A 13,499-nucleotide genomic window follows, 5' to 3' on the forward strand; every position below is an offset into this window, starting at 1 on the left:
ACATATTTTACATCGTAAATCAGGAATGAGAACCATACATATTATTATATTATGACATCCTTGCAATAATCTGAATTTGTCTTTTGACATAAAATATCCATTTTAGTCAGTCACACTTATCTAATGCACAAGAAGCTTCTTGTGTGTTATTGACAAACTTATTGACCTTTAGTGGAATGTGAATCTCACAAGTCTTTCATATTAGCAGGGGTATGAACATGAAACAAAAGTCTGCTACTATAAGAAATCTACATTTTACTATCTTGGAGGCCTATGCCTCCAGAAATATGAATATATCTAATACATGTTGAATTTGATAACAGTCAACTGTCATAACCATGTGAAACCTTTACAAAGGCATCTTCAATGCAAAAAATGTATTACTTATTTTGATAATGACCAATGTGAACATTTAGGAATACATTTCACAACTTTAGCTAAAGTGTCTCCTATAAAGCTATGGAGATTATTGAGGTCTCTGAACAATAAACAAGCACCAGTTTAAAATGTTACCAGGCAGCTGATTTCTGATTTATCAATCAGAGCCCTGCCCAGAAATCTCAGTCCTAAGGGACTGACTTTGTTTATTCATCTTAACAATATAATTTCTAAATAATGAGACTATCAAGTCAATGATAAATAACAACATATTCCATTCATATACCCAGTCTTTGTGACATTTGGACAAGCGGCCAACAAAGGTAAAAGCATACTTTATAAATTAGTAAACAAATAAATCTTTGATTATGTGATCCAGATATGGAAAAAGAGAAAGATTACTGAGCACAAAATGAAAGGAACAGCTTTTCACAGAGTGGACAAGTTGATAAACCTAGACAGACAATCTGTGCAGATTCAGACAAACACAGAAATAAGCACAGAGCTTATGGGGGGGGTCAGTGAGATCTCTTTATGTTCCTCATAGGCCATTTGTATACTTGTACCATACCCCTTTGTTAAACTAGCTCATCTCTTACTCCCTGTGCTCCCAGTGCTGGAACACCTGTACACCTCCAGCACTCAGGGTCTTTCCCAGATTTTCTGGGCCACATGAGCACTCCTGTATGGGCATTTTTGCTTTCTGCTTTACAGGTTTGAACAATCACTAGCTCAGCAACTCCCAGCAACTGCTTACAAACAAACTAAACAAATAGACAACTGATATATGGACAGACTGACAAACATCTCATAAAATCAGAGTGCACTTGAGCATATCCTTAAGCCCATTTACAATACCTTCTTACAAAGTTAGAGTCTACAACTATAAATCAACCAGTTGAATTTTTTATAGACCAACTAGCTGAGAGCCTGTATAAAAGGATCCAAGACTTGATTCAGGGAGAGGTGAAATGGTGGAATTATGTTGTGTATCCTGTGGTGCCAACTCATTCTATGCAGGGCAAACACAATGATCTGGAATCCACACAAGGTCTTGGCAATAACACAGAAACATCCCCTCTTCCCCAGATCAGCAGGGCCACCAGCCCCTGCCCACTTGAGTCTGAAGTTGTTTTGAATAATACAAAAGGCTTTGTCAGAGATATATCCTGGTAAACACCTATTTGAATGACGGAAGAAGAAAGACTTGCTGGGAAAGAGAAGTCACTTATAGTAAATAGCACCATGGACACAAGAATAGTAACAACCTGTGCAGGAAGTGCACTATTCTCCTTTGTTTCAAGAGAAGAGATTTGAGGGTATGAGCTTGTTAAATGATTGCTTGGTCAGTGACATTATAGTGGATACAAGTTACATGACATATGTTCCATGTGGAACAAAAGGAAGCAAAAGCCTGTGAGGTATAGGCTGGACTGTTGTCAGTTTTAATGAAGGAAGATACAACCATGACTGCAAATACAGCCTGGAGGTGTCAAATTACATGTGAAGCAGATTCACCATGCAACGGCGAAGCACAAATAAAACCAGAAAATGTATCAACAGAAACATAAAGAAATGAAAAAAGATTTAAGGAGGAACAGTGTGTGGCATGTTTACCAAAGTTCACTGGAATAGAGGCCACGAGAGAGTTGACAGCATCACAGGGAAAAGGGTGAGACATGGCAGCACAATGGAAACCTGTGAAAATAAAAGCTCTAGCTTCAGAAGGTGGAATATGAAACAATTTGTGCAAGGAAGAAGCTGATTGGTGCAAAAAAGGCAGGACATTCTTTAGTGTTATCAAATGAGTGTAGACTACAAAGTAATTTCAAGGTCAGCCTGAACTGCATATAGAGGCACTATGTCAAAAAGACCCTGCCCAAAAAAAGAGGGAACAGAATATGCAGTACTTGATCAGAAATAACATTATCATATAAAATGCCAGGTAGGGGTTAATGACTAACTACATGTAAAAGAAAAAGAGGTGCATGGTGAAGGCAAGAGGAGCCTGTAGATGTAAAAAAGAGACATTGAGTGTGAGTCTATTGCTACAGGAAAGATAACAAGAGAAGATAAATGTGGGTTGGCATTAAGTACATATAAAATGTCAGTAACTAAGTTAAGGACTTGGGATGAAAAAATTTGCAAAGCAAGGATAACACAGACAACTCATTACATTGACAAGAGGTTTGTGGTAGTGAATACAGGTGTTTCCAAGTATTATAAACAAAATATGTTACAGCTTCATGATTGGGGCATCCATCAGTGAAGACAGTGAGGGCACTATTTAAATGGGTACTAACCAAGTAAGTCTGAAGAGAAAAGGAAAGTAGGGTAATTAGAGACAAACAATGATCAAGGGGCATATCAATAAAAATAGAACCAACATAGACAGCCAAAGCCACTTGCAGAGGCTTTGCTTTTTTTTTTTTTTTTGTACCAAGGATTGAACTCATGACTGCACTTGCAAGGCAGGCACTCATGCCACTGAGCTAAATTCCCAGCTCTGCATCTTGCAGAGGGAACCGCAGAGGACAGCAAAGAGGAAAAGTCAGCCTTGGTAAGTGGTAAGACAGTATTGATTAAATCAATTCCAAGGCCTATAGGTGTTCCAGTACATCCTCAAGAGATGAGACATAACAGCACGGACAACAAGAAATAAAGCATTTCCATTAGCTCCAGTGTGTAGCAAACCTGAATAGTTAAAGCGAGGCTTCAGCATTCATCTCCCAGGGGATAAGCAGTAGCCTCCAATGTAGAGCCAAATGCTTAATTTCCATGAGTAACATCACAAGTTTTAGAGGAGACAAGGCAAGACAATTAGTTGGGCTACAGATTCAAAAAAATTAGTAGAATGTGTAAGAGAGAACACAACTGAAGCAACAATATGCCCACATAATCAGCATCAATGAGGCCAGGAATCACAGAAGTGCTTCTTTTTGATGCATGTGAACAGGAAAGAACTAGGCCAACTGTCCCAGGAGGTAAAGGATCATGAAAAGTAGTACAAAACTTCTAAAACATATCAGGGAATTCCAAGCTAGGGTCAGGTTTCGCAGAAACATCTTTAAAGCATTTTTGTAGTCTTGGTTTGCGTTTTTGTATGTTAATTGCTTTAACAAGATAGAGGCTGCTGCTGTGTTGTTCACCTGGCATTCAATAGCTTTATATAGTCTTTCTATGAAGGCAAGGCAAGGTTCAGTGGCCTCCTGTTTAATATTACTAAAGGAATCTTGTAACCCTCTGCTTAAGGGATTCTTTTCAAGGTTTTAAACCAATTTGAGCCATTTGAGAATAATAACCTGATGGTGGTAATGAACTTGTTGGCAAACATTTGAAAAATCTCTCTCCCCCCATAATTCAGCAGCTCCTACAGGAATATAGTAATCAAAATTATTTATAGCTTGCATGTTTACAGCACCAGTATGTTCTTAGAGCCACACCTGATGTTGGGTTGGGGTGAAAATAGTATGCACTGAGACTTTCCACTCCAAAGGGGTCATTTCAAAACCATGAATAATACCCTCAATAATGCCAATTATAAAAGTACTTTTAGTCCATATTCCTTAGCCATTTTAAATTCTTTATCTTTGTTTTTCTTTTTTGGAACAGGGAATTGAGCTCACAACCTTGTGGGTGTCAGGCAGCCACTTGGGCCACTGAGATTATCCCTTGCCCCTTTTAATGCTTTAAATAGAGTACTGCAAACTTTCAAAGTGGGGCTCTTTTCCTGTTGATATAAAACAGGTCAAGCAATTAATTCCCCATGTTGTTTAGCTTCTTGGGCCATCTTTGGCCTGGGAGGTCAAACAGGTGAAGAGTTGCCCAGAGGTTTTATGGGGTTTGCATCTTGTGGAGGCAGCAGCAAGAGGAGGTGGAGAAGCAGTATAAGTGAGGCATCCAGGAAAACTGGGAAGCCAACGGTGCGATGTTCCATGTGCCTGCCTGCCAAATGTCACCACATCCCAGCAAAGATACCAAGTGCAAGACAGAGATCAGAGCTCAAGGTCCTCAATGCAGCAGTTTATATATATATTTCCCAATCTGCCATAGTGACCACACCAACCTCAGAATACCAAGGACAATTATCATAAATAGACCACAAGAGTTGCACCAAACATGGCCCACATTCCTAAGGAAAAGCAGTTCTGAATTATGTTTCTGTTGCACTTCAGACACAGAAATCCCCATGACTTACCTGGTGAAGGAATTTTTTTTTCAAAGAAAATGAAAGGAATTTCCAAACAAAATAAAATAGACATGCTTTCAGGGCCATTTTCTGCCCCAGGAACACAGCAAAGGTAAGTAACACTCCACAGCAGACATCTCCACTGTAGAGTCCCTATTCAGGCACCAATTGTTGGGGTCAGTGCCTAGACCCCCCAAACCCACAAATAGATGCATGGCAAAGGCCCAAAAAAGGAAACAAGTGACAAAATCTTTAGGGCTGCAGAAGGACTTAAATCCTTCGCAGAGCTCATAGCTCTGCTAGGTGGCTGGCTGACTGAGGCTGGGAAGCACATATTTAATTATAACAAGCAAGGATTTGAGCGCAAAAGTGAGGAAAGCTGAGCAGGACATTGGGAGGGGCTCAAGGATCCCTCAGAGCTACAAACGATGCTAATTTAGGAAAACTATCTTGCCCTACCTTGCTCCCTGTGATGTCGCCTCATTCTCAGTTCAATCATGCCCAGGCCATGCCACAGGCCTACACATGTATTCAGCTTCAATGGCCCCAACATTTTTCCATATAATTGCATGACTCACAAGTGCATATCACTCAGGTCTCATTCAAACACTGCCACTTTCTTGCACTCCCAGACATGGCCTTTCAATTTTACTGAATACTGATAGACATTTGCCCTATCTCATCGCATTTATGCTTAGTCACCATGCTCAACAGAGGAGAATATGTCAGTCTGAGCCATGAGATGCTGAGGACAGTGTAACACTTTGCTTTTGGTCAATACTGTTTCTCCGCATGCATAATATTTTCAAAACAAATGAGTAAGAAACTCACAGTGGTGATAATAATGAAACATTAACATTCCAGATGCTGTAAGAAAATGAGAAAAGGCAATTTGAAGTTCTTTAGCTCAACTGAAGAGTAAAATTGCATTTTATCTAGAGTTGTGTCAGTAACACAAATAGGTTAAACAGATAAGGTTAAAATAGCATTGATGGTAGAAACAGTACTTTGAAGCAAAGACATGAGGGTCTGCTGACCATAGAGACATGGTATTGTTACACACTGTCTAAATGTAAACCAAAAAGGAGGAGGGAGGCTCTGAGAAACTTATCTGTCTTGTGCTTGTAGAAGTCTAGTAAAATGCTGCAGAACCACTTAGGTTCAATGCCAGTTCTAGATGGAATAAGGGGAGCCCATATTTGAATTTCCATGAGTTCAGATAGGTCTATAGAGCTGTAATAATTGATGATTAGGAACTCGGATTGTGCATCCAATATTTTTCTTCACATCAGCAAAATCAGTAAAGGATATGAAAGACTTGCAAATTACTTTTTTCAGAACAGAACAATTTATGCAATGTGGTATTTCATCACAAAACCACCCAATATATGAGTAACTACCATAACTCTCTTTCCTTGAAAGAGGTGACAAAATACCTTCATATACAATAATATCAAACATAACAAAATAGTATAAAACCATTAAAGAGAATGAAAGTATTACAGGGCATTCAGAACAAAATAACAGAAAATGAAAAAATTGTTACCATATTATCTCATTGTCCATGAAAAATTTATTTATACTATGACACATAATAAAATCCAATAAGACACAACATGATGGAACCAATGGAAATGGAAGAACAAAAGCATGGTTGCACTTCAAAGTAAGATGATATTAAATTAGCAGTGCCCATTATAATATCTTGTTGTTTTCATAATAGCTGTTCATACCATCACAGATAATAAAATCAAACAACCCAGGATAAAACAGTTCCAACTACTGAATGGGAACATTATAAGTCTCCAAAGCAATGTAATGGGGAATCATGATCACCATAAACTCTTATGTACTCTTATGATTTCTTACATTAGGGAGACTATACAGTATTTATACATTAGTTTGACTTATTTCACATAAGAGTAAGGTCTCAAGTTGCATTGATATATTTATAAATATCTCAATGTGATTATTCTTTATAGCTGAGTAGTACTCCACTGTGTAAAAATACCACAGCTTTTTTATCCATTTCTCACTTGACAGACACCTAGGTTGTTTCCAAGATCCAACTATTACAAATTGTGCTGATATAAAAATGAGTGCATATATATCACTGAGGTATGATGTTTTCAGTTCTTCTGGGAATATGCCTAGAAGTGGAATAGCTAGATCCAGTGGGACTTCCAATCCCAGCTTTTTGAGAAATTTCCAGACTGACCTCCACAATGGTTTCAACAGTCTACTAAACTCCCACTACTAAACTCCCAGGAGAGTTCCTTTTTCCTCACAGCCTCTCCAGCATTTGTTGTCTGTTTCCTTGATCCTGGCCATTCTTTCTGGAGTGAGATGGAACCTCGGTGTGGTTTTAATTTGCATTTCTCTAGTGAAAAATGATGAGCATCATTTTGTCATATATTTATTTGCCATTTGTATTTCTTTGTCTGAGAATTGTGTATTCATCTCAGTTGCTATTTTTGGATTGGATCTTTGAATTCTGGGGGTCTGATTTTTTTAATTCATTACATGTTTTAGACAGAAGTCCTTTGTCTGAGGGACAGTTCACTAAGATTTTTTCCAGTTTGTGGGTTTTCTTTTCACTATGTTGGAGATTTCTTTTCACGTGTAGAAACTTTTTAATAAGATGTGATCCCAGTTATTGATTCTGGGAAGTATTTCCCATGTATTTTGATTCCTGTCCATGAATTCTCTACCTACTCCTATGTATTCAAGTACTTGGTGATAGCCATGGGTCTAGTTTTAGTTTTCAGCCTATGAAGACCCAGTTTTTCAAGCACAATTTATTGAAGAGTGTCGTTCTTCCAGGGTACATGTTTGATCCCTATATCAAACGTAAGTTGTGTTTGTAGTTGTTGTTGTATCTTCTTATTCCATTGATCTTTATAATTGTTTTTATTCCAATAACATGTTGATTTTATTATAATTGTTTTGTAAAATAACTTTGACTCAGGGATTGTGATGTCTCCTATGTTTTCTTTGCTGTTAGAATTATTTTTGCTATTCTAGGTCTCTTTTGGTTCCAGATTAATTTTAGGAGTGATTTCTATAAATCTAAGAGCTATGTTGATGTTATGTTCGTTGGGATCACAGCGAATCTGTGTAACAGTTTTGAGAGAAAGTCCATTTTCACAATATTTAGTCTTCCTATCCATGTACAAGGGATATCTTTCCATTTTATGTGATCATCTTTGATTTCTTTTTCAGGATATTATAATTTTCCTCACACACACACACACACACACACACACACACACACACACACACATATATGTTTTTACTTCTTCATGAGATCAATTCCAAAGTAATTCATTTTTTTTTTGGATGGTAGTGTGAAGGGTGTGACTTCTTTACTGCTCTCTCAATGATTTTGTTTCTAGTGTATAGGAATGCTATTGACTTTTTGAATATTACTTTGTATACAGCTAAATTGATGAATATATTTATTATATCTAGGAGACGTCCAGTGTAGTTTTGGGGTCTTCTATGTAGAGTATCATGTCATCTGCAAATAATAATAATTTAATTTCCTCTTTCCTATCTGTACCCCTTTTTTTCTATCTCTTATCTAATTGCTCTGACTAGTATTTCCAGTACTAAGTTGAATATGAATGGTGATGGGGGACATCCTTGTCTTGTGCTTATTTTAAGCCTTCAGTTTTTGGCCCCTTAATATGGTGCTGGCTGTTGGTTTGTCATAGATGGCCTTTATCATACTGAGGTAAAGATCATCTATTCCAATTTTCTGTAAGGTTCTTATCATGAATGGAAGTTGCACCTTATGAAAAGCTTTTTCTGTATTTATAGAAATGCTCATGTGATTCTTACTTTTGGTTTTATTGATATGGTGGATTACATTGATTGATTTACATATGATGAACTATCCCTGCATGCTTAGGATGAATCGCACTTGGTTGTGGTGTATAATCTTGATGATTTTCTGCATGCTGTTTGCCAATATTTTATTAAGGGTTTTTGCTTCTGTGTTCATATAGGGAGATTGGCCTTTTTAGTTGGGTCTTTCTCGGATTTTGGTAATAGAATAATATTTGCTTCCAGGAATGATTAAGGAAGAGTTGCTTTCCTTTTGATTTCATTGAAGTATGTGAGGAGTGCTGGTATTAAGGTTCTTTGTATTTCTTGTAGAATTCCACAGTGAATCTGTCTGGGCCTAGGCTCCTCTTTGTACATAAGGAGAATTATATTATTATATTTTCAATTTCATTAATAGAAATTGGGTTATTCATCAGTTTTATATCTTCTTGATCCAGGTTTGGTACTTCATATGTTTCTAGGATCTGTCCATTTCTTTTGTGTTATTAAACAAATGTGAGTAGAAATTTTAAAATAGGTGTTGATGATCTTCTGTATTTCCCAAGAGTCTGTAGTGATTTTGTCTTTTTCATTCCATATTGCATGAATTTGAGCTTTTTCTTCCCATTTTTAAATAATGTAGCAGGCTAGGTGCTTATCAATTTTATTTATTCTTTCACAAAACAAACTCTTTGATTCATTGATTCTTTGGATTGTGTTCTTAGTTCTTACTGCATTGATTTGTTCTCTGATTTTTATAATGTTCTCCCTTCTTTTGGCTTTGGGCTTCACTTGCTCTTGTATTTGTAGATATTTGAGGTGTAGCATCAAGCTGTTTATTTGTATTCATTCTGTTTTCCTGATGTGGGAAGTCAGTGTAATAAATTTTCCTCTGAGGACTGCTGTTCTCTATAGAAAAAGTGACTGTTGCTGCAGTAAAAAGAATCTGCATGCATCACTGCAATATGTCCTTATCTCTTTGGGGAAGAGATGCACTAAAGGAAACTTCACTGATTGGACTTACTACCTTCAGTATTTGAATACTTTGAACACTGACATCAGTAATGATTGAACTACTTATTTACATTTCTACCGACAAGGTTAAATAGTTCCTTTTCTCCTGTGGTCTCATGATCATTCTTTTGATCTTGTGGTGATTTGCTCTCTCTGCAATGAAGGTGTCCCTATTTGCATTTCTCCTTTGTGCAAAAACATGTAATAGTTCTTCAGGTATTTCTTGGCAATTTATATCTACTCTAAAAAGTGTGTATTCATTTCATGTTCCTATTGACTTTACATGCTAGCTGTCAGGGAGTAACATGCAAAACTTCTCTCATTCTGTAGATTATTTCTTCATCCTTTTTTATTTGATTTCTTTCTTTCATTTTTTTTTTGGCTTCTATGTTTGTGCAGGACTATGAAATCTTGTATAATCCTTTTTGATTGTTTTTTCACCCTATCTTATTTTCAATACAAAACACCAGCAATAGCATTAAGTTAAAAAAGTTTCTTTTTAATGCCTCTACATTCAGAACATGGAATGCATGGCTCATTCATGTTTACTATATTTTACTCTAATAGAGGCATATTTGAGACTGCTGCACAGATTACCATAAAAAGTACATTTCCTAAGTGAAAGAAAAATCATGATTTGCAGTTGTGATTCTTTTATCCTATCCCTAAATTTATATTCTTGACCTCCACTTACTTGTTTCCTTAAACCTCAGTTGCAGGTATAAAAACAACTGCTATGCACTCTGCTAAATCTTCTAACAAAGTTGCCACCCAAAGTCAGCTTCTAAGCTATTACCTTCTCTTCTCATCATCTACTGATGCTGGGACTAAATGAATCACATTTAACCTAGATCTTTATACATAACTCCTTAACAGTGCAATTATTTAAATACAAGATGATCAAAAGTTGCATAATTTTTTTTAGTTTTTATAAAATAACAAGAAATATAAAAGTGACAGTAGTAATATATTTAATACAGGAATCAATGAATTAAAATTACAATTGCCCCAATGATGCTCAGCATAGTCAGTGCATAAACAAATTTGCTTCCCATGTGATGCTTGGGGATAACTGCTAGGTGGCCCAGTGATAAAAGGACAACTGATGTATAACTGTGAGTATCAAAATAATGTTGACATGGGGCGAGTACTAAAGCACTAGACCACATCTGCAGAACTTGAAGATATAGTTTGAGACAGGTCATACTAAATTGTGTAGCCTGGACTCAAATTTCTTTTCCACTAATTTAAGCCACCTGAGTTGCTAGGATTACAAGCATGAATCAACAGGACCTCCAAGATTTATTTTCATGGTAAAATGAGAAAGTGAATGTACTCAGGATATATGTCTTATAGATTCAATATTCTATTACTAGAAATACATACTCCACATCTTCCTGGTGATGGTAAGCAGAAATGTGCTGCAGGGAATCTGGCCATATGCTGTAGTGCATAGAGGCTAATGATGTATTTTACATTTCTTTTACTTCATAAAGCATGTCAGAGACTTCAGATATAAAACAGACATAGTTTTAGTGGTGATTATACAACAAGAGAGTAATTTATGGGTCCAAGCATAACTGATATTAGGGCAAGCTATCTTCATTGGATTAGGGGTATTTAATGCAGTGCTCACTTGTGTTTCCATGACACCAGTTTTTAACAGCATAATTCCAATGGAACCTAAGTAGATTTTATATTCAACAACACTGAATTAAACACTTTACAAATTACATGACTGATAAAATGGAAGTGAAAACCACAGTTCACAGAATACCAACTGGGACTCATGGCCCATTGTATGTGTTTAAATATGATCAGCACAAACCACAAACATCAGGCAGTTGTCCTTATAAATAATGAGACATGCAATTGTATAAATTCACAATTCAGTAAAAAACAGAACGCAATCTGAATTATAATTTAGCAAATTTATTTTTCACTGGGCTGACAGCTCAAAATTTAGATTTCCCTTCATGCCATTACTTCAGTGCTTTAGGAAATATCAGTAATAATTACAAAATAGATAATAGGTTCACAACACCAAAGAGTAAAATAAAGGCATTTGCATGATACATTCAATAGCAACCTTTTTCCCCAAAACAAGTCCACAGTTAAAAAATTCCTTTCAAAGTGTGGTTACTGACAAATCATACCACATTTTGTACTTTCTGGAGACATTAATATAATTTGTTATATGCTTTTGGAGACAAGTTATGGTTCTGTCAGTGTGGGGCAATTAGAAATTCACAGCAGTATGGTTTACTTTTGGTAAATGTGGTAGAAAACTTAATAATACAAAAGATGCAATATAAATATAACAGGTAATATTCTAATGGTTAGAAAAACAAAGATTTACATAAAGGACAACATTTGCTCCAGGGAAAAAGAGAAACAGGCAACATAATGTACATGGTATAAATCCAGTGATGTTAGGATATAAGCAAGTATCTTGTCACAGCATGAAAAACATAACATTCATTAATGTACAAGTCATGTGAAAAGAACACAACTTTGTCAAAAACATATGCTCCAAGCCTCTTTAAATTTATATCTTAATGTCAAATATAGCATCAATTTCAGAAATATCATTTATGCCACAGAAAATGAAGCAAAAGATTACAACAAATGCAGCATCAATATTACAATTTACCAAAAAATACAAAAATTAAGTTTTAAAGACAAAACATTAAGTACATAGACACTACGCATATTTGAACAGAAAAAGTACATTTCAGTTTACCATGTTTAATTAAAAGACACTATGTTTAAGCACAAATGCACTTTAAAAAATCTAGATAGGTACAAGTGATTAACTAAAAATCACATAACATGTACTTGAGGAGAGCTCCACCTCAGATTTGTCATTTCTGGAAAATTTGTGAAGAAATGTGGACATCAAACTTTTGTATTAATTATTTCTTCAGGACTCCTTGGGATTTTAAAAACTAAACTTAGATCTAAAAATTCAGATCAGTGAGGCTTTTTCTATGTATTTAACAAAGTGTGTTGACTGACATATTTCTCACATTGCTAGTCCACATAGGATTTCTGCCCAGTGAGCTCTTTCAGATATGTAACTATTATCATGTTTCCTGAGAGTATTCCCATAATGTATACAATGAATTCCCAGTGTGGGTTTCCTCCTGATTTTCACATTCACTCTGGCTCCTGAAATCATCCCCACATTGCTTACATAGCCAGTGTTTCTTCCCAGTGTGAATTCTTTTTTTTTTTTTTTTTTTTTTTTGGTCTTTTTTCTTTTTATCGGTACCGGGGATCAAACTCATGACTGCCTGCTTGCAAGGCAGGCACTTATGCCGCTGAGCTAAACCCCCAGCAACCAGTGTGAATTCTTTCATGCGTTCTCCAATGACTATATGTGGTAAAAGCTCTCCCACATTGTTTACATACATAGGTATTGTCGCCAGTGTGAAGTTGTTGATGTGTTTTACAATATCCATGTGAGGTGAAAGCTTTCCCACATTCTTTATGTATGTAGTTTCTCCCCAGAGGGTATATTTTCATGTGTTTTGACAATGAGCATTTTGCTGAAAGCTTTCCAGTATTCCTTACATATATATGGTTTCTGGCCAGTGTGAAGATTTTCATGCAGTACACAATATGTAGTTGTACTGAAAGCTTTCTCACTGTGCTCACATATATCGGGTTTCTATCGAGTGTGAACTTTCATGCTGCTTACAAAGTCCACATTGGGTAAAAGCTTTCCCACATTGCTGACATATATAGGGTTTCTCTCCAGTGTGAATTCTTTCATGTTGCTTACAATGTCCATGTTGGTAAAAGCTTTCCCACAATGCTTACATATATACGGTTTTCACCAGTGTGAATTCATGATTTTTAAAATCTCCAGGTGAGGTAAAAGCTTTCCCACATTGCTTTCATATATAGAGTTTTTCTCAAGTGTGAATTCTTTCATGACTTTTAAAATCTCTAGGTGAGGTAACAGCTTTCCCACATTGCTTACATATATAGGGTTTTTCTCAAGTGTTCTTTCATCTTGTTTACGATGTCCACATTGGATAAAAGCTTTTGCTTATTGCTTACATACATAAGGTTTCTCTCCAGT

The sequence above is a fragment of the Cavia porcellus genome, unplaced genomic scaffold (assembly GCF_034190915.1).
Source record: "Cavia porcellus strain 051 isolate PalLab524CR breed Dunkin Hartley unplaced genomic scaffold, mCavPor4.1 scaffold_43, whole genome shotgun sequence".
Classification (NCBI taxonomy): Eukaryota; Metazoa; Chordata; class Mammalia; order Rodentia; family Caviidae; genus Cavia; species Cavia porcellus.